We start from the raw sequence: 20,176 nt of genomic DNA, 5'->3' as shown, positions 1-20,176 counted from the left end.
ATAGAACACAGTTGTGTCAAAGAATGGAACAAAAAGGAAATTGTCTAAAATTGAAGTGGATGACAAGTGTATGTCGGGAAAGGATTTGTTTGTTATTGGGATGCGATTTTTGGATAAGAATGTTTATCTGGGAGATCTGTTTGAGGTATCGAGGAAGGTGAATCAGGTGCTGGGAAAAGTGGAGTCAGAGTGATCAGGAGTGGGCTTGTTCTGATTAATTGTGTTTCTGAAGAACAGAAGAAGAGTGCATTGGGCATCACAAAAATCTTGACATCCCAAGTAATGTGCTTTGAACTTCGGAGTTAAAGGAGTAATTTCCGGGTTGTCGTAGAAGTTAAGGCTGAATACATCAAGAATCATGTCCCAGATGTGGTTGGTGCCTGTCACTTTACCCGCATGGTGAATGGAGAAAGGGAGGAAAGTTTGTCGGGTCTGTTTTTAGATTAAGAGAACCTCCCTACGTGTGTAAAGCCAGGCTATGTAAGGCATTATGTAAGAGAATTGGTCCCCAAACTACTACAATGTAAACTATAAATGATTTGGCCATGTTTGCAGACGGATGGAGTATGATGAAGATCGGAGTGAAGAAGGTCAGTGTTGTAATTGTGATGGGGATGGGGATCATGACCCAGAGTCCCTGGTGTATCCTGTAAGGGCCCTGCTGAAAAAAAACGCATACATTGACTGTACAAAACATTTAGGACCCCCCCCCCCCCCCCCCCCCCATGTGGATTCTGCAAGGTGTTGAAAGTGTTCCACAGCAATGTTGGCCCATGTTGACTTGAATGCTTCCCACAGTTGTGTCAAGTTGGCTGGATGTCCTTTGGGTGGTGGACCATTTTTGATACACACGGAAACTGTTGAGCATGAAAAACCCAGCAGCATTGCAGTTCTTGACACAAATAGGTGCGCCTGGCATTTACTACTGTTGTGGAAATCCATTGTCATCCATGTGACATCCATGTGACAGACTAATACCTCAAAATGCTTTTCTCTCTAAGCGGAGAACTTGAAACTGAGATATCCCTTTCTCTAAACAAGGTTCTGGGTGTACTGCCAAATTGCAGATATTGTAAGGTTCTGCGTTAATTTTCTAAGTCAACCTTGCATTCTGTTTCTTTGTGTTCTTGAACGTAGTCCTGTCTTTCATTTTTGTTCAATGATTTCACCTGTGTTAGTTACTCACCTGGTCTCATCAGCTCCTTATTTAGTTTAGTTCATTTTGTTTGTGCCTTTGTGAGGTATTGTTAGTTTTGACTCTACTAAGCCTTTTCCTAGCTCGTTTGTGAGAACCAATTATAGCCTTCAGTCCTAATTTTGATTCACCTGCCTGTTTGCCTACCTGTGTATGACCATTGCCTGCCTGTGACCACGATTCCTACCTTCTGCTAAGGTGAAATAAACACCTGCCGTGCCCTGTGCGTGAATCTACACCTTTTTCTCCCTGAGTATTCATTACAGAATACCTCTCCTCAAAAACAGAATGGATTCAGCAGAGCTACAGTGGCGCCTAACCCAGCAAGAGGAGCGTATGGCGGAAATCTGCCCTCTTCTCCACCAGCCTATCCGTACTCCTCTGATGCCAGGTATCGTAACCCATAGCCCTTCTTCATTCATATCCATGCCTGCAAAATATGACGGGAAATGTCAGAGATTTCTGATGCAATCTAGCAAATACATTGAGCACAACCCCACTAACTTCGCCACCGACAAGAGCAGGGTGGATTTTGTTGTGTCTCTACTCACAGGCAAAGCCCTCGATTGGGCCACTGCCATATGGACTGCCAACAGCACAGAACTTGGACCTGAGACCCATTTCCACACCCTCTTCAAAGAGGTATTCGATCACTCTCCTTCCGATCGTCCTATAGGAGACCTCCTCTTGGAACTTCAACAAGGACGCAATTTAGCTGTCGAGTATGCCCTCGAGTTCCGCACCATGGCTGCAGGGAGTGGATGGAGTGAGGCTGCTTTACTTACTGTCTACTGAAGAGGGCTCAACAGAGAACTTCAGGCAGAGCTGGTCTGTAGAAGTGACCTTCAATACATTCGTATGTCCATCTCCATCGACCGCCTCATAGCTGACCGCTGAAGAACTCTGCCACCCAGGATCCCGAAACGCTCATTCCATGATTCCGTCATCTCGTCCAAGTCTTCCAGAGCCCATGCAGTTGGGCCGTGCTCCTCTCCCGTGTATTGAATGTCAAAGGCAGATCCAAGAAGGGATCTGCCTATATTGTGGAGAGAAAGATCATCTACTCAGCCACTGCCCTGTTCGCCCCCCCCCCACGGAGAGATGAGAAGGGTCCCTCCGCTGCCATGCAGGTAGGCATTTCCTTATTTCTAAATATCTCCCAGAAGCAATTCTCCATCCCATTATTGATAACCGTGAAAGGGGTTACTAAGTACGTAGAGGGTTTGATAGATTCGGGAGCAGCAGGTAATTGTATCGATCACCAGCTAGTACAAGAGCTTGACATTGATCTAAAACCTCTCACCCCTCCTTTTAAGGATTAACACCATGGATGGGCAACCTTTGGACACAGGCTTCATTACGCACCTGACACAGAGCGTCACCCTCCAGATTGGAGTCTTCCACACCGAAACCATTCAACTCATGGAACTCTCATCCTCGGACATCCCTGGCTTTGTCGTCACGACCATGCCATCTCGTGGCGACAAGGTAAACTACTGTCCTGGTCTTCTACCTGCTTCACCAGTTGTCTCAGCCTACCCTGCAGAGCTACCACCATTGAGGACTCTGCCTCTCCATTGCCACCCACCATACCATCTGAATACGCCCAGTACAGCAATGTCTTCAGCAAAATCAAGGCCTCCACTCGCCCAGGGGACTGTGCTAATGACTTACTCCCTGGAGTGTCCCCACCGAAGGGCCATGTTTACCCCCTATCTATCCCGGAACATGAGGCAATGGAGAACTACATTGATGAAACACTCAAACGGTTTCATTTTTCCTTCTTCTTCCCCGGCTGCGTCCCGCGTCTTCTTCGTTGGAAAAAGGACGGTGGGTATTGATTACCCTTCCCTGAATGACGTCACGGTCAAGAACTGTTTTCCTCTGATCCCAGCGACCCTTGAACAAGTGGGCCACGGCAAAGTCTATAGTAAACTCGACCTGTGAAGTGAATATAACCTTGTCCGTATACGTGAAGTTGACGAATGGAAGACAGCCTTTATCACCGCACGAGGGCACTACAAATACCTGGTCATGCCCTACGGCTTTACTAACGCCCCCGTCGTCTTCCAATCCTTTATGAACAAGGTTTTCCAGGATATGATCAACCGCTTTCTCATAGTCTACATTGATGACATCCTGATTTACTCCAACTCCCTGAAGGAACACATACAGCATGTGCAAAAGGTTCTTCAACGGCTCCTTGACCATAACCTTTATGTTGAGACTGAAAAGAGCACCTTCCATGTAACCTCGGTTAACTTCCTCGGTTTCATACTGACACCTGGAGGGGTCAGCATGGATGAGAACACAGTCACCTCCGTCGTAACTGGCCCAAACCCACCACCGTTAAGGAACTCCAACGTTTCGTTGGGTTCTCCAACTACTATCGCCGGTTCATTCAGAACTTCAGTTCTACTGCTGCTCCCCTCACTGCCCTTACCAGCCAAAAGACCCGGACCCTTCAATGGACTGATGCCGCCCTGACTGCGTTCAACAACTTGAAATGCCTCTTCACCTCAGCTCCTGTCCTTCGCCAACCTGATCCGACCATTCCTTTCACCCTGGAGGTGGAGGCCTTAAGTAGGACTCTCTCAGCAGGTGGGAACACCTCCAAAATCACATCCCTGTGCCTTCTTCTCCAGGAAGTTATCCTCCGCTGAGAGGAATTACGATGTGGGGAACAGAACTCCTCGCCATCTCACAGATCCTGGTCCCACATAGCTGTTGACTTCATCACAGACCTTTCTGAATCCTCTGGTAACACCACCATCCTTGTCATAGTAGACCGTTTTTCAAAAATGTGTCATCAGGGTCCTTTTCATTATTTACCTACAGATGAAGTCGGGAGTTTACATATACCTTAGCCAAATACATTTAAACTCAATTTTTTCACAATTCCTGACATTTAATCCTAGTAAAAATTCCCTGTCTTAGGTCAGTTAGGATCACCACTATATTTTAAGAATGTGAAATGTCAGAATAATAGTAGAAAGAATAACAGTAGAAAGAATAATAGTAGAAAGAATAATTTATTTCATCCCATTCCCAGTGGGTCAGAAGTTTACATACACTCAATTAGAATTTGGTAGCATTGCCTTTAAATTGTTTAACTTGGGTCAAACTTTTCGAGTAGCCTTCCACAAGCTTCCCACAATAAGTTGGGTGAATTTTGGCCCATTCCCCCTGACAGAGCTGGCGTAACTGAGTCAGGTTTGTAGGCCTCCTTGCTCGCACACACTTTTTCAGTTCTGCCCACAAATTCTCTATAGGATTGAGGTCAGGGCTTTGTGATGGCCTCTCCAATACCTTGACTTACTCCTAAAGTCATTTTGCTACAACTTTGAAAGTATGCTTGGGGTCATTGTCCATTTGGAAGACCCATTTGCGACCAAGCTTTAACTTCCTAACTGATGTCTTGAGATGTTGCTTCAATATATCCACAATTGTCCTCCTTCTTGATGCCATCTATTTTGTGAAGTGCACCAGTCCCTCCTGCAGCAAAGCATCCCCACAACATGATGCAGCCACACCCGTGCTTCACAGTTGGGATGGTGTTCTTCGGCTTGCAAGCCCCCCCCCTTTCCTCCCAACATAACAATGGTCATTATGGACAAACAGTTCTATATTTGTTTCATCAGACCAGAGAAAATTTATCCAAAAAGCACGATCTTTGTCCTCATCTGCAGTTGCAAACCATAGTCTGGCTTTTTTATGGGGGTTTTGGAGCAGGGGCTTCTTCCTTGCAGAGCGGTCTTTCAGGTTATCTTGATATAGGACTCGTTTTACTGTGGATATAGATACTTTTGTACCTGCTTCTTCCAGCATCTTCACAAGGTCCTTTGTTGTTATTCTGGGATTGATTTGCACTTTTCGCACCATAGTACGTTCTTTTCTAGGAGACAGAATGTGTTTCCTTCCTGAGCGGTATGACGGCTGCGTGGTCCCATGGTGTTTATACTTGCGTACTATTGTTTGTACAGGTGAACGTAATACCTTCAGGCGTTTGGAAATTGCTGCCAAGGAAGAACCAGACTTGAGAAGGTCTACAATGTTTTTCTGAGGTCTTGGCTGATTTCTTCAGATTTTCCTATGATGTCAAGCAAAGAGGCACTGAGTTTGAAGGTAGGCCTTGAAATACATCCACAGGTACACCTCCAATTGACTCAAATTATGTCAATAAGCCTATCAGAAGCTTCTAAAGCCATGAATTTTCCAAGCTGTTTAAAGGCACAGTCCATTTAGTGTATGTAAACTTCTGATCCACTGGAATTGTGATACATTTAATTATAAGTGAAATAATTTGTCTGTAAATAATTGTTGGAAAAATTACTTGTCATGCGCAAAGTAGATGTCCTAACCGACTTGCCAAAACTATAGTTTTAATGACTCCAACCTAAGTGTATGTAAACTTCCAACTTCAACTGTACCTAATTTAGCGTATGTTCCAGCAGGTGTTCCGTCTGTATGGGATTTAGTAGGACATCGTCTCTGACCGGGGGCCCCAGTTTGTCTACCGGGTGTGGCGAGCCTTCTGTGACCGACTGGGGGTCCAAGAAATAGGGAAGTACAATGTTCTGCCTCTCCACACGACTGGAGTCAGTATATGGCCTGGGCCGAATACGCTCAGAACTCACTCATGCATTCATCCCTCCGCCTTACTCCGTTTCAGTGTATACTTGGTTACCAGCCCCCCATATTTCCCTGAGAGGAGGAGCCTGGTACTGTCCCAGCCTTCGATGATTGGTTTCGGCGTAGTGAGCGGGTATGGGAGACTGCTCACCGGCATCTGCAGGAAGCCTCTAATATATAGAAACGCTTTGCTGACAGACGCCCCTGACCTACGCCACTCTTTCACCCTGGACAGCGTGTGTGGCTCTCTACCAGAGACATCCGCCTTCCCTGCAAAAAGTTCTGTCCTCGCTTCATTGGTCCCTTCAAAACAGCAAAGCTGTGCTCAATGCTCTTAGTTGTTGTGGAAATTGACCCGCTATACTGTTTAATTTCTGCGTCTTGGTCATATTGCTGTCTACTTTTAAATTACGCAACTTTCCCCAGGCCTTTTGTCTAGTTAGGCTATAAGACGGAAAATAATGTTTTGTGATGACTGCACTGTGATTTTAATTTTGTGAGGGAAAAAAGAAAAAAAATTGGTTGGGGGGTTTTCTTAACATTAGGGATCCCAATTTCGTTTAAACAATTTAACGTTTAAACGTTCACACCTCTAGTCTAAAATATGTTGTATTTGTGCCAACCATTAGTGGAAGTGTTGTACTAGTTTAGGTGTTTTAATTTGTTATGTTGATGAAGGTTTAATTTGTACACTCCCAGTTCTACAATCTTTGTAAGAGCTTGTGACAATCAAGAGTGGCACTGTTGTCACGCCCTGGCCATAGAGAGGCTTTTTATTCTCTATTTTGGTTAGGCCAGGGTGTGACTAGGGTGGGCGTTCTATGTTCTTTTTTCTATGTTTTTGTATTTCTTTGTTTTTGGCCGGGTATGGTTCTCAATCACGGACAGCTGTCTGTCGTTGTCTCTGGTTGAGAACCATACTTAGGTAGCTCTTGCCCACATGGGTTTTGTGGGTAGTTATTTTCTGTTTAGTGTGTTTTGCACCCGACGGAGCTGTTTCGGTTGTTTCTTTTGTTCCTTGTTGTATTTAGTGTTCAGTTTATTAAAATAATGATGATCACCTACCACGCTGCATCTTGGTCCTCACCTTCTTCCACCACAGACAACCGTTACAGAACTACCCACCACCAAAGGACCAAGCAGCGTGGTGAGGAGCAGCAGAGCTATCTGGAGAAATGGACATGGGAGGAGATACTGGAAGGCAAGGGACCCTGGGCACAGGCTGGGGAGTATCTCCGTACACAGGAGGAACTGGAGGCAGCTAAGGCTGAGCGGAAACACTAAGAGGAGTTGGCACGGCTGGCAAGGAAGCCCGAGAGGCAGCCCCAAAAATGTATTGGGGGTGGGGGCACACGGGGAGTGTGGCAGAGTCAGGAGTCAGACCTGAGCCAACTCCCCGTGCTTATCGTAAGGACCCAAGGATGGAACCAGAGCCGGTCAGGGCGAAATTGGAGGTGAGCGACGGAAGCGAAGCAGAGACAGTGAAGGTGTTGATGGGGAGATTGGAGGAGAGAGTAATGAGGGAGTTGCTGTTTTGGTGCATGAGGCACGACATCCGCCCGACGGAGCGTGTCTGGGATTTGATGTCACCTGAATCAGCTCTTCATACTCGTCCTGAGGTGCGTGCTAGCTGTCTGGTGAAGACTGTGCTAGCTGTCTGGTGAAGACTGTGCCAGCCCCACGCACCAGGCCTCCTGTGCGCCTCCCTAGCACTGCATGTCCTGTGCCAGCTCGGCGCTACAGCTCTCCAAGACGTGCTTACCATGGCGGGCATCGTACTGGTCAGGCACCTTGTTATGCGGTGGAGCGCACGGTGTCTCCAGTACGTGTTCTTTGTCCGGTGCGCTACATCCCAGCTCCCAGCATTTGCCGGGCTAGAGTGAGGATCCAGCCAGGACGGATGGTGCCAGCCCTGCTCTCCAGACATCCAGTGCGTCTCCTCGGGCCAGGATATCCTGCGTCGGCGCTGCGCACTGTGTCTCCTGTGTGTCTGCACAGCCCAGTGCGTCCTGTACCTGCGCCCCGCAAGTGCCGGGCTAAAATCACCATCCAGCCAGGATGGGTTGTGCAGGCCCTTAGTTCGAGACCTCCAGTGCGCCTCCGGCGCTGCCGTAGCCTCCCGCCTGTCTGGCGCTGCCGGAGCCGCCCTTCCCTCCGGAGCTGCCGGAGCCGCCCTTCCCTCCAGAGCTGCCGGAGCCGCCCTTCCCTCCGGAGCTGCCGGAGCCGCCCTTCCCTCCGGAGCTGCCGGAGCCGCCCTTCCCTCCGGAGCTGCCAGAGCCGCCCCTCAGTCCAGAGGCGCCCCTCAGTTCAGTGGTGCCCTCTACGAGGGTCTTCAGTCCGGGGCACGCTGCTCCAGAGGCGCCACCTAAGTGGGCCAAGACTGAGGTAGAGCGGGGTCCACGTCCCGCACCCGAGCCGCCGCTGTAAGAAGGCCCACCCGGACCCTCCCCTTTAGAGTCAGGTTTTGCGGCCGGACTCCGCACCTTTGGGGGGGGGGGGGGTACTGTCATGTTTTTGTATTTCTTTGTTTTTGGCCGGGTATGATTCTCAATCAGGGACAGCTGTCTGTCGTTGTCTCTGATTGAGAACCATACTTAGGTAGCTCTTGCCCACATGGGTTTTGTGGGTAGTAATTTTCTGTTTAGTGTGTTTTGCACCTGACGGAGCTGTGTCGGTTATTTCTTTTGTTCCTTGTTGTATTTGGTGTTCAGTTTATTGAAATAATGATGAACACCTACCACGCTGCATCTTGGTCCTCACCTTCTTCCACCAATGGCCGTTACAACTGTTAAGAGGTTACTGTGCACTTTCAAGTAACTTATCGGCAGTTGGTCACCGGACTGTCAGCCTGCTGCAAGTAGATATTCTCAAATTCACAGTATAGTACTGTGGCTGATCTCTGTCACGCTCACTGACCAGATGGTGTTGTCAGGAAGGTCAGTTTGTTGCCAACCAGAAGGTTGAGGCCAGGGGCTTCATTTATAAAACTTGCGTACTGACAAAATATGCCCCAAAACTTGCATGCACCAGTTTAAGCAAAAGTTGGCATTTATAAAAACTGAACTTGATGTGAGAATGCGCTTATTCTCTGGCAAACTTTAGTCCATGGGTACGCACAGTTTCTAGTGGTTGAGGTATAGAATTGCAAGAAGGCAAATGTAGCCTGGTTGTAGCCTTGTGCAAATGGGAAATATATGATGACACTATTATTCATAACAACAAGATAGGTAGAGAAATATAATAAGAATATGCAATCATTTCCCATTAGTGAGATGACCAAAAATCGATTTAATCTTTGCATACCTATTTCTAATTATATATATTTTAATAATTTCATTTTCTGACTGATGGTTTCATAGGCTACACTCGAAATAGCCTATAGACCTACGACAAGTTAGGATAGGCTACCATTCGTCCCATCTCATTTAATAAGACCCACTTCACAGTAGGAAATAGATGCTATTTCAAGTATTTTGCTCTCTGCGATCCGATCTGAAGCACAGTTTAACAGTAGAACAGACAGTTCACCTTTTCCATTAATATTTGTAGGCTACGTCTGAATACTGTAATGTCTTTTAGTAGATTATATTTCATTTAAAAACACAATACATGCCAGTGCCTTATTAACAGTGTACTGTATTCACACCCCACACCCCACTTTTCCACTCTTTGTCTGTTACAAAGTGGGATTCAAATGGATTTAATTGTATTTTTTTGTCCATGTTCTACAGAAAATACTCTGTAAAGTGGAAGACAAATTCTAATATTTGTAAATCAATAAATGAAAAATAAAACACTAATATATCTTTATTAGATAAGTATTCAACCCCCTGAGTCAATACATATTATAATCACCTTTGTCAGCGATTACAGCTATTAGACTTTCTGGGTAAGTCTCTAAGAGCTTTCCAAACCTGGATTGTGCAACATTTGTCCATTACTCTTTTCAAAATTCTTCAATTAAATTAATGGTTGATCATTGCTAGACAACAATTTTCAGGTCTTGACATATATTTTCAAGCAGATTTGAGTTAAAACTGTAACTTTGCCACTCAGGAACATTCACTGTCTTCTTGGTAAGCAACTTCAGTGTAGATTTGGCCTTATGTTTTAGGTTATTGTCTTGCTGAAAGGTGAATTCATCTCCCAGTGTCTGGTGGAATGCAGACTGAACCAGATTTTCCTCTAGTATTTTGCCTGTGCTTAGCTCCATTCCGTTTATTTTTTATCCTGAAAAACTCCCCAGTCCTTAACAATTACAAGCATACCCATAACATGATGCAGTCACCAGTGGTACTTAGTAATGTGTTGTAGTGGATTTGCCCCAAACGTAACACTTTGTATTCAAGACAAAATGTGAATTGCTTTGCCAAATGTTTTGCAGTATTACTTTAGTGCCGTGTTGCAAACAGGATGCATGTTTTGGAATATTTTTATTCTGTACAGGCTTCCTTTTTTTTCACTCTGTCAATTAGGTTTGCATTGTGGAGTATCTACAATGTTGTTGATCCATCCTCAGTTTTGTCCTATCTCAGCCTTTCAACTCTGTATTTGTTTTAAAGTCACCATTGGCCTCATGGTGAAATCTCTCAGCGGTTTCCTTCCTCTCCGGCAACTGAGTTAGGAAAGATGCCTGTATCTTTGTAGTGACTGGTGTATTGCTACACTATCCAAAGTGTAATTAATAACTTTACCATCCTCAAAGGGATATTCAATGTATGTTTTTTTACCCATCTACCAATAGGTGCCCTTCTTTGTGAGGCAGTGGAAAACCTCCCTGGTATTTGTGGTTCAATCTGTGTTTAGAATTCACTGCTCGACTGAGGGACCATACAGATGTGTGGGATACAGAGATGAGGTAGTCATTCAACAGTAATGTTAAACACTTATTGCACACAGAGTGAGTCCATGCAACTTATTATGTGACTTGTTAAGCAAATGTTTACTCCTGAACATATTTAGGCTTGCCATAACAATGGATTGAATACTTATTGACTCAAGACATCTGTTCATTTTGTATTAATTTGTAAAGATTTCAAAAGCATAATTCCACTTTAACATGATGGGGCATTGTGTGTAGGTCAGTGACAAAAAAATCTAAATTGAATCCATTTTAAATTCAGGCTGTAACACAACAAAATGTGGAAAAAGTCAAGAGGTGTGAATACATTCTGAGGGCACTGTATATCATAACCATTGCAAAATAAATTCCTTACCTTTTCTGACCATGTTGAGTTCATATTCTCGAAGTAGCCAATAGCCATACAGCAAATTACCATGCACACCTCTTATTTAATTTGGCCTATTAGATAAGCTATTATGATTTCAAGTTTCTGCTCTATTCATCTGACAGGGATCATGGTTTATAACATACAGTAGAATTTAACAGGTGGACAGTGTGTAGGCTACCACTGTAAGAGTAAGTAGGCCTGCTGTAGCTTTCATTTCCTTCCGAGTAGACAATGTTTCAGAATTCGCAGGCAGTGCAGCATAGCCTATTAAGATTCAGGAAAAGTGAATGCCAAACATATTGCATTTCAAACGATCTGTTTACAGGTCTTAAACAATTTGCAATTGTTTTTGTCTTTCAGAAGCGGTCAGATACAGCAAATGTCACTGCAAAAGAAAACATGTCAACACCTCCATAGACATTTGATCAAATTCGCCATTGCCTTTTCCTTTTGATAATGTCTTGGCTTAATTCCAATAATTCCAAAGTATAACGCAAATAAGGGCGTAATTGTCACCATAAAAGGTGAATGATGGGAGTTTTTCAGACAGAGTTAAAATGCTCGTTCTTGCACGCAGTTTTACATTCAGGTCTGATTTATAACGGTATGTATGGCATTATAAATCTCAATAATTTTGTGCGTGCGTAGCCTTTTCAGAAAGGGTGCACACAGATATTTTGTGTTAAATTGACGCAACAATTATAAGTGAGGCCCCTGGTGATGCTGGGCCCCAAGTGTGCTCACCACAAAGAATGCTTAATAGTGGTCACCTAATGTTATAAGCTTTCTTGTAATCAGACAAGTTCAGTGGAGGTACAGTGAGCTACTGGCAGCTAGTTGCAAGTACGTTACTGTGCATTTTACAATTGCTTCCTGACATCTGGTTGCCAGTTAGGTTGCCAGTAAGTTACTGGCTATTAAGTTACTGTGAATATTAAAATGACTTACTGATAGCTGGTTGCAAATTAGGTAAAGCAAAATTCACAGCAAAATCCAGGCAACTAAGTGTCATTAAGTTACTGTGAAATACACAGTAATCTCTTAACAGTGCAGCTCTTTAATGTCAAATGTTGTTACAAAGATTGCAGAACTGACTGTTAAAAGAGGAACACCTCTTTTAACAGTCATAACCGGATATCACTTAAACTGGTACAACACTTCCACTGACGGTTGGCACAAATACACATATATTACATCACTCCCCAAATTCCTAATGAGCCCCACTGGTACATTGCCCCCCTCTACATTTCAAAGTTCAGTGATGATTGTACCTTATATTTAAAATAGTGGGGAGAAACATTTAGCATTATACTAGATTATCCGCACATGTACCCTTTCAGGAACCGGCCAGTACCATGTGAGTTACTATGTTTATCTCTGGTGAGAGCAAAATTGCAATATTATGTTATAATACTTTTATTGCATCAAATGGTTGTTTTATGCAACAGAATGAGGCGTTGTTAGAAGGTTCATCTGTGGGTGTTCTACTGAGGATGGGCCTCCGGAAGATGTACAATGTCTTTGGGGACACCGCATTCCAGAGCATGAGTGAATGTTTCTGTTTTATATGGTACCAGGGAGATGACCCCAGGGCTAAACCTTGGTCTCTATACAAAGAAAACTGTTTTTACAGCAGATACTGTCTGCTGTGAATTATAAGTATCTTTCATACAAATCTTAACCTTGTGACCCATTCCATACATCTGTTGTTCGTCATGTAAACTGACAGGGGTGTATCTTGGCTATAGAAGACCTTTGTACTTTTGTCTCGGGGCTCTCAACGAATCATCTGAGGGTGATTTGTCGACCAGCCATCGTTATCGTAGAGCACTCAAACGATTCACTTATTTGTGTGTTGTATTGTTTGTGTGTTGTATTGACCTGCTCCCTTACTAATGAGTGAATAAAGATTTAGTTTAAATATAACTCTGACTGTGTGATAAGTTTGTCTCTCCTCATTTGATAGAAAATAAATTAACCACCACACTCTGAAGGTACCTTATGTGTACATTTTATATTTTTTACCCCAGTGAACAGCAGTGTACCCTAACCATACACCCACATTTTGAGAGTGTGTTGAGTAATGGCCTAAAATAGGGATGTGACAAATGGACAGTATTTGTTAACGTTTAAACGTCCATTTTTTAAAATCGGTTTCCTTTTAAAACTATATGAAAAATGTATACATTTCCACGTGAATTCACAACCAGCTATTGTGTTTTTGCTGGTGGCCAGCCTTCGCTGTGTTACAAGCTATTCATTTGGAGTAACAATACAGGTGTTGAGTAAATGAGGGATACAAAGTGTATTGAAAGCAGATGCTTCCACACACATGTGGTTCCTGAGTTATTTAAGCAATTAACATCCCATCTTTCTTACGGTCATGTATAAAAATGGCCAGTTGCCCATTATTTTGGCTACCATGGCTAGAAGAGGAGGTCTCAGTGACTTTGAAAGAGGGATGTCAAAGCAGCAGAGTGGGTTTAAAGGGTGTGTGTGTGTGTGTCTCAGTCACCAGATCTCAACCCAATTGAACACTTATGGGAGATTGGTAATAAAGATGTACCAGGTGGCACTGCTGAAACATGAATGCACTTTGGGAAAAAAGTCCTATTCAAGACCATGATTGTAATTGTCAAATTTCCACCCTAATAAGTGTTCAAGATGTCCAGTATTTCTGTGTTCATATTTCAGAAGAACATATGGATTCTTTAGACCAGGGGTTTGTAAACATTTTCAGTATGGGACCCAAATGAGAAATTCAGTGTTTTCCTGGGACCCAAGCTCATGAACACGCACCCCCTTTTGGGGGTCCTATGCTATGTTAATATGATATCTGAGTTAGAGTGACTAACAAAATCAATGTGGGACCCCTGGAGGTCACAGCCCCTGTGCACGTGCCGTGCTTACCCAGTCGGTTCGGTGTTTGTCCATGATAACTACAAGCTTAGGCCAACTTACCAATCTAAAAATTGTTAGCTGACATGGTTAATTGAGTGGCTGTCAGTGACTGACATAAGAGAAAAACTACTGCGGCACAAGCACAACCATATTCTACCCTACTGTTCTACGTGAAATGTGTGGTCCTTTGTAGCTCAGTTGGTAGAGCATGGTGCTTGTAGTATCATGGTAATGGGTTTGATTCCCGCGACCACCCACATGTAAAATGTATGTACACATGACTGTAAGTTGCTTTGGATAAATGGTATATATTCTAACTCTCAGCAGTCATTTGAGACCCCAACTGTTTTTTTTTTTTAAATGTCTGCGACCCATACTTTAAGAAAGGCTGCGTTAGACATTCCAGAATGGTGATAAAATGCATGCTGAGGGCTGTTATTAGAGAGCCACTCTACAACTGATCACTTAACTCAAACAGATCTACAATAGATAAAAAGACTAAATATGTTACAACTTTCCCCGGTCTCCACTTACTAATAGTGAGCGCTCAACTTTCAAGCAATTTCCCCCACTCCTAGGAAGTTCTGACAAGGGCGACAAAGTTTGAGGATATTTGAAACCTAAAGTAAAGGACATTAATGTTACGAGTAAAGTAGGAAGCCCAGGTTTCGATAGGCGACGACTTATTAATGTGTCGTGAAAGGAGTGTGGATATTTGTCCTGGCAAGGCAGTTTTATGCACTGACTGAAATGGGAGCTGATAATTATGAGGCTATTACTCCGCTGGTCTCGGGAAGAAATGTCTCATTGTCCGAGCCCGAGTCATGACCAAGTAAAAATATATCCGACACCGAGACACGCAATATGTGGTCTCGAGACCGGACTCGAGACTGAGAATACTCTGCTACAACGAAGGCTGGTCAACAACAAAAACACAACGAAGGCTGGTCACAAGCGAAAACACAATTAAGGCTTGGTCACCAGCAGGGGGTGAAGGAGGGGGGTGAAGGAGATTGAAGTGGCAAAAGTCAGGGCAGTCCATTGGATCTCCTTTGCAGAGGCAATCAAGAGAATTTAGAAAGAAAATGATGCTAGTGTTGAAGATATGGTCATGGATGCACCACAGCCATTAGTGAATGTTTGTCAATCAAAAGAACCGGACACTGTGTGTGAAAAATAAGAAAACCAAATACCATTCCATTCACCAATCCCGGCTGTAAAATGTATGTTTTTGAAATTGTAATACTATGTCGAAATTGACACGTTGTTTCTGTGTTTTGACACGTGGGTAATTTTTTCTATTGATCCAGCAGAAACGTAGCCTGTGCAGCCCACGCTAGTGCGCTCGTTTAGACAGACGGAGTGCCCTGTTTTTGACCCCGGCATTCTCGGCGCCTGTGGCTACATGGAGTGACTTACTCAGTATTTATTTTAACCCAAGTAAAAAAGCAGAATGAATCGTTGAGACAAACATATGTTGTTGCTCAAAAAAGTCACATTGTTGCTGATCATTCATAATGCAGTCTAGACAAATGATGTAAACACGTTATGCTTTTTGTGTACATTATTTATTAGTAGACTAGAGACAGCCTACTCATACAGACATCTACTTCAGCACTCGAAAACCTTTCTTCTCCGTATAGGTAGGGTTTTCAGTGGTTACATTCGCCAACGCTTGGTTCCCTGTGAACTACAATTCCGACGCTGTGTTTTAACGTTTAAAAACGTCAATAATTCCCGCTCTTGAAACGTATGCTGATATGCCCCTTATCTTTCATGTCAGCAAGAAATAATCTTTCAAATAAAATAGATACACTAGTGTAGCAGTTTTGCACAGATCCATACAAACTGTGTGTGCCTCCAGTTGATGAACTGCACTTCCTCCCAGTTACCCTTACACACAGGTGTTCGGGGCACGCTAGATAGCTATACTGAACAAAAATATAAACGCAACATGTAAAGTCATGTACATCAAATATGAATTGGTTAATAGTTAATAAATAAAACCAGAACTGCAGGCCTATGTATTTTTCAATCTCTATCACACTTGTTCATTCTATTGAAAGTGTGTGAGTATATCAGATTGATGATCTCCATATTATAACTCTATTGTGTAATGGCTCCCGAGTGGCACAGCAGTCAAAGGCACTGCATCTCAGTACTTGAGGTTTGACTACACACACCCTGTTTCAAATCCAGGCTGTATCACAACCAGCTGTGATTGGTAGTCCCATATGGCAGTGCACAATTGGCCCAGTGTCGTTTGGCTGGCGTAGGCCATCATTGTAAATAAGGATTTGTTCTTAACCGACTTGCCTAGTTAAATAAAAACTGTATCACACCATTATGTTAATATAAAAAAAATACAGAATGATTGAGTTGTTTTGCATAGCAACCACTAGTCAGTCTCCCATATGCAAATGTGTATTACTGTAATTTTGCTTTGCCAAATTCCATGGCTATGAAAGCTAATTTTCCTCTTTGAAATGAGTAACGGAACACTTTTTGAGTAATATTTTTTTAATTATGCCTGGATCCCATTATATACAGTGTACACCAATATACAGTGTACACCAATATACAGTGTACACTGAGTGTTCAAACCATTATAAACACCTGCTCTTTCCATGACATAGACTGACCAGGTAAATCCAGGTAAAAGCTATGATCCCTTATTGATGTCACTTGTTAAATCCACTTCAATCAGAGTAGATAAAGGGGAGGAGACAGGTTAAAGAATGATTTTTTGAAGCCTTGAGACAATTGAGACATGGATTGTGTATGTGTGCCATTCAGTGGGTGAATGGGCAAGAACTGCAACGATGCTGGGTCTTTCAAGCTCAATAGTTCAGTGTGTATCAAGAATGGTTCACCACCCAAAGGACATTCAGCCGCCAACTTGACACAACTGTGGGAAGCATTGGAATAAACGTGGGCCAGCAACCCAAGTGGAATGCTTTCGACACCTTGTAGAGTCCATGCCCCGACAAATTGCTGCTTTTCTGAAGGCAAAAATTGTGAGGGGGGGGGGGGGGGGGGGCAACACAGTATTAGGAAGGTGTCCTTAATGTTTTGTACACTCGGTGTATACTGTGTTAATATAGCTATTTGTCTTCTCCAACCCCCACACTTACGCACACGATGAGATTCCTCGAAGCACGCGGTCACAGGCTTTTAGACACTCATTAGCCCATATTAATACAATAAGTGTCAGCTCTGATTACACAGTGTTGTCGCGGATTTTGGGATTGGGACACCCCCTAACTCTATACATGGGGTGCTACACTCTTCCCACACAGCACTGCTTCTCACACAGACACAATATATGGATTTTCTCTCACTGTTGCCTTTGTCTCACACTGACATACGCACACTGACATTTACACTCACATACACACTCTCTCTCTCTCTCTCTGTCTGTTTTGCTCTCTCTCTCCCTCAACTCCACAAGCAAGAATCACAGACTGCATACATTCACAGACTGCAATTTGAACACAACCCCCCAAGGTTCCATCATGACATGGACATGCAGAGACATAGACATGACATAGACATGCAGAGACATGCAGAGGACCATCAGCGGTTGGTTCGGGACAGGCAGCTGTTTAAGGAACCTCCCTACCCCACTCTGCGTCCGTTGGGTTGTCTCGTATATAGACAGCACACGCTGAGTTGTTACAAAATCTTAATTAAGGCTCTTAATCCTCCGTGCTGTCGCCTGGCCAATGTTGTGCACTCACGTGAAATACTGCAAAACCCAGCATGAGGGAGTGGGTGTCGAACATGGCTGTCCTCTTCTGCATTGGCATTCAGTTGGGTAGGTGGGTGGAGGGTGTCTTTTGTCCAGACTAGTCTTCAAAAACACAAATACAATTCAACAGGCTAGGTCCAGTAGAAATGTGTTACTGTTACAGCATTGCCACATTCTAGATCAGTCCAAAACCTTTACAGTTGGTTTAGTTTAGTGCCAGAACAACATTTTATAATGCAGGGATGAAAATGTGGACACAGGTTCTGCAACACTCAGAACCTGTGACACATTCTGTAAAATATCTGACAGTACACCAGTGAATATCTCCTTACTTGTGTCAGGCTTCTTGACAGCTTGCCACACACATATGTTTGTATGCTGTAGGCGAAACAAGGGTCTTGACTGAAAATGCCCACCCAGGGACATCCTCAGTCAATTGCTCAACTTTTTTTAGTTATCAAAGTTAGTCACTGTCCATGAAGCATTATTTTTGGCTGGTACAGACAAGCATACACCTTTGGTTTGAAATGCATTCATAGAGAGATAGGTTGTGATATACTTTTGTAGGACTGCATAAGTAGACTTTACAAATTGGGCAGACATCTTAGAGATATCAGCAAACATTTGATTTCAAGTGTGATATGGGTTTAGGGGACGACCTTGTGGTACTCCACAATCAACTGCTACTGCTATGGGTTCTGAGTATTGACCACTGACACAACAGACTTCTGTCCACCAGTGAGGTAACTTTCAAACCAGGATATGTGTAACACTCTGATCTGTTTCACCTGTCCTCGCTATTGTCCCCACCCCCTCCAGGTATCGCTTGTTTTCCCCAGTGTATTTATCCCTGTGTTTCCTGTCTCTCTGTGCCAGTTCCAAGTCAACCAGTGGTTTTTCCCATACTCCTGCCTTTGTTATTCTCTTTTTTTCCTAGTCCACCCGGTTTTGACCCTTGCCTATTCTGGACTCTGTACCTGCCTGCCTTGACCACGAGCCTTTCTGCCACTCTATACCTCCTGGACTCCGATCTGGTTTTGACCTTTTACCTGTCCACGACCATTCTCTTGCCTACTCCTTTTGGATTATTAAACATCAAGACTCCAACCATCTGCCTCCTGTGTCTGCATCTGGGTCTCGCCTTGTCATGAGTACGAACTGGCCATGACCGACCCAGCAGACTAGGATCAGCTCCTCCACGTTGTCTCCCTGCAGGGAGCCACCATTGGAAGACATGAGGAGTTGTTGCAGGGCCTTTTGGAAGGGCTCAGTTCCTTAATGGAACGCCACAACCATGGGTTGAAGGCTATTCTGGAGCAAATCAGGGAGTTAGCTCAGAGGCTGCCTCTGGAAAAAAACAATCACCCATGAATCCCCCCCCCCCCCTATCTGTGGTGAGTTTGTACAGCCTATCCCGGCTCCCCAACAACCCTGCTTACCACCACCTCTGCGATATTCAGGGAATCCTGGTGCCTGCCGGGGTTTTCTTTCTCAGTGCTTGCTTATTTGTGAGCTACAGCCATCTTCGTTTCCTTCAGACCGATCGAAGATGGCATATCATTACGCTAATGTCGGGAAGGGTGTACTCCTGGGCTACGGCAGTTTGGGAACAACAATCTGCAATTTGGAGGAATTTATGGCAGAGGTGAGAAAGGTATGAGTCTCCGGTATCCTGGAGAAAGGCGGACAGTAAACTGCTTGTATTACGTCAACTCCTGTAGTGTGGCAGACTACGCGGTTGCTGTTCGCACGTTGGCTGCCAAGAGTGCCTGGAATCCAGAGTGTCTTTTCGATACTTTTCTGTACGGATCATCTGAGGATGTGAAGGATGAGCTAGGTGCTCGGGAATTACCGGTGGACCTCGACTCCCTAACGATCAAAATCAATGGCCGCTTAAGGGAACGTAGGCGTGAGGAGGTCTGGTCTTGGGCACACTCGTGGACCTGCTATGGCTCGTTCACCTTCGAGGGAATCCAGAAGTTTTCGAAGGCAGCTTTTCAGAGGATTTTTCCCCGAGCTTGGTATTCCCACTCAGCCTCTCTGTGCCCATGGCTGATAGTGCATTGGACGGCCGCTCTATAGGGTAAGTCACCCATAATACTGTGCCCGTTCAATTATGGATTTCTGATAACCACAGTTAGACCATACAGTTCCTCCTCATTGCATCTCCCCATGTTCCAGTCGTTTTGGGATTTTCCTGGCTACAAACACAATCCTGTGATTGACTGGACCACAAGCTACATCCTGGGTTGGAGCCCATTTTTGCCATTCCCACTGCCTTCGAGCTGCACAGCTTTCCCCAAGTAGTCTTCCTCAGGATGTTAGCAATACTGTGGATGTCTCTGCCATTCCCACGTAGTACCATGACCCCCTGGAGGTCTTCAGTAAGGCACGTGCAACTTCCCTTCCCCCGCACCGTCCTTATGACTGTGCCACTGATCTTCTCCCAGGCACTACACCACCTTG

This window comes from Oncorhynchus mykiss, chromosome 10 (genome assembly GCF_013265735.2).
Source record: "Oncorhynchus mykiss isolate Arlee chromosome 10, USDA_OmykA_1.1, whole genome shotgun sequence".
Lineage (NCBI taxonomy): Eukaryota > Metazoa > Chordata > Actinopteri > Salmoniformes > Salmonidae > Oncorhynchus > Oncorhynchus mykiss.
This window is presented reverse-complemented; position numbering follows the sequence as displayed.